At 42.5% G+C, this 2,421-nt stretch overlaps 1 long non-coding RNA gene across 1 annotated transcript; it reads right to left on the bottom strand.

Moving 5' to 3' along the window:
• Positions 1-337: 337 nt before the first annotated feature.
• On the bottom strand, positions 338-940 carry LOC130363094 (uncharacterized). The gene is made up of 2 exons (XR_008891720.1): positions 748-940; positions 338-646 (listed from the first exon to the last, which is right to left on the bottom strand). It is a non-coding gene; the product is annotated as an uncharacterized LOC130363094 (long non-coding RNA).
• Positions 941-2,421: the final 1,481 nt, after the last annotated feature.

Genomic DNA, 2,421 nt, shown 5'->3' with positions numbered 1-2,421 from the left:
CTAAGGTGTAAAATGGCTGGGTCCTTAAGAGGTTAAGGGCCAGTGCACATACCCAAAAGTTAATCCTTTTCAACCGTATGACCCCTAGCAAGTTCCCTACATGAGTCCCATTCTTCAGAAAAAGGCTCGTGCACAGAACCTGCTGGGTGTCCTACGGTTGCCTCGGCAACTGTCCCACCCAGCATCAGCTGCCTCTCCCTGCACCGCATTCTGCAGATCGCGCAGGAGAGCAGCTTTGGACATTTAAAATAAAAAATAAAAACTCATGTCATCCATTTTGCTAACACTATTTTTCACACACAGAAATAAAATAAATGAGTCAAACAAGTCAAAGAACTGTTTTAAAAAAGGGGGAACTTTATTTCTTATTTCTTACAATGTTTGTGTAGGGATTTTATGTAACCTCCATCACTCACTAAGAGCGAACAGTAACTAATACTCAGGACAGGAAAAACCTCCAGAGGGGAGGAAACCTGTAGGGAATCCATGGCTACTGTACTGCCCTTCCTCTGGGCATACTAAAGGAGGTTACCTCTAGAATTTGGGCAAAGTGTCTGTGTATGTGCGTGATTCCAGGGGTTATGTCTTCATCCAACTTCTTGCTGTAGGTCCGGAAATGCGACTCCACATGCTGGAAATACTGCATCTAAGATAGGAAAAGAAAAGAGAGATTATCTACATGTTTATTATAGAAATGCACATGGAACTGCACTAAAGACCTTTAGGACACAACAATATGACACTTACCGGCAGTCACAGTCATGTGTATGAGTCTCCATTCCCGGGTACAGCGTCCAGCATCGGCCTCTGACTGATGAACAATGAGCAGGAGCCGTGTTATTTCTGCTCAGTGCTGCTCCCTGGTGGACAATGGTTATGACATCACATGTGTGACACGCTGTTACCTCCTGGGAGTTCTATTTGAGTAGTGCTGCTCTCTGATTGGCTGGAAAAAAAAAAAAAAAAACTTTTTAACATATTCTGCCTGACTGTTATCTAAGGGATTTTTGGCAATTTTTATTAAAATGGCGCTACTCTCCGTGGGTGCGTTATCTTTGCTTCTCCTAACCAGACACTCAGTATTTGTAATATCATTTGGTGGCTCCAACAGCCTGGGCCCATAGGTTTCTTACACAGATCAGTGCGGCTCCGGGAGGCTCAATGAGCATCGCTGGCTGCCGGGACGTCCGACAAGTGACGTTCCCGACGTTGCGTCCCGGAAGCCAGCGCTGCCCATTGATTTAAAGTGGTTGTGGCTCCTGCTGCCAGTTAAAGGGGTATTCCAGGCCAAAACTTTTTTTTATATATCATCTGGCTCCAGAAAGTTAAACAGATTTGTAAATTACTTCTATAAAAAATTTGTAATCCTTCCAATAGTTATTAGCTTCTGAAGTTGAGTTGTTGTTTTTCTGTCTAACTGCTTTCTGATGACTCACGTCCCGGGAGCTGTGCAGTTCCTATGGGGATATTCTCCCATCATGCACAGCTCCCGGGACGTGACATCATCATTGAGCAGTTAGACAGAAACCTTCAGAAGTTAATAACTATTGGAAGGATTAAGATTTTTTAATAGAAGTAATTTACAAATCTGTTTAACTTTCCAGAGCCAGTTGAGATATATATGTATATATATATATATATATATATATATATATATATATATATATATATAAAAGCTTTTGCCTGGAATACCCCTTTAAAGATCATGTAGCATGGGCCGAGATTGACACACAACATCAGTGATCGCCTGTGGTTGTCCAGCCTTCGGCTGTCAGGGCATGCTGGGAGTTGTAGTTTTACAACATCTGGACGGATGTCTGTCGGAAGGGGGGGAAAAAACGCCAAGAATAAAGCAATGTGTCTTTGAAACCCCCACACATAAGTTGTGTTTAATCCCAGCCCAAGGAATACACACAATTTTTGTTTGAGGTTTTTTATTTTTGGCCAAAAAAAAAAATAAAAAACACCACAAAAAACTGCTCCCTCATTTCTTTTCTCCCAAGATGCCATCTTTGTGGTATTTTTGCCAAAAACACTGAGGGAGATTTATGAAAACCTGTGAAGAGGAAAAGTTGCCCAGTTGCCCATAACAACCAATCAGATCGCTTCTTTCATTTTTAAAAAGCCTCTGAAAAGTGAAAGGAGCGATCTGATTGGTTGCTATGGGCAACTGGTAAACTTTTCCTCTTCATCTCCCCCAATGTATATTATTATAATGTGATAGCCTGGGGTGTAGGGTATATGGGGTGTAGCTGTGCGGTAATTAAACGGTGTCTGATTAACCCTTTCTATTCGTGATGCCAGGGTGAGGGCTCCTCTGCAGTGCTTGTCCACCCACCACCCTTCCCAAGAGCGATAGGGAGGTATGGAATAATTGAATGTCCACAACCGGAGAGTTTGCTGAAAACAGTCGGAACTTTT

This window comes from Hyla sarda, chromosome 3 (assembly GCF_029499605.1).
Source record: "Hyla sarda isolate aHylSar1 chromosome 3, aHylSar1.hap1, whole genome shotgun sequence".
NCBI lineage: Eukaryota > Metazoa > Chordata > Amphibia > Anura > Hylidae > Hyla > Hyla sarda.
Note: the sequence above shows the minus strand (reverse complement) of the source record. Positions and strands in the feature narration are given on the sequence as shown.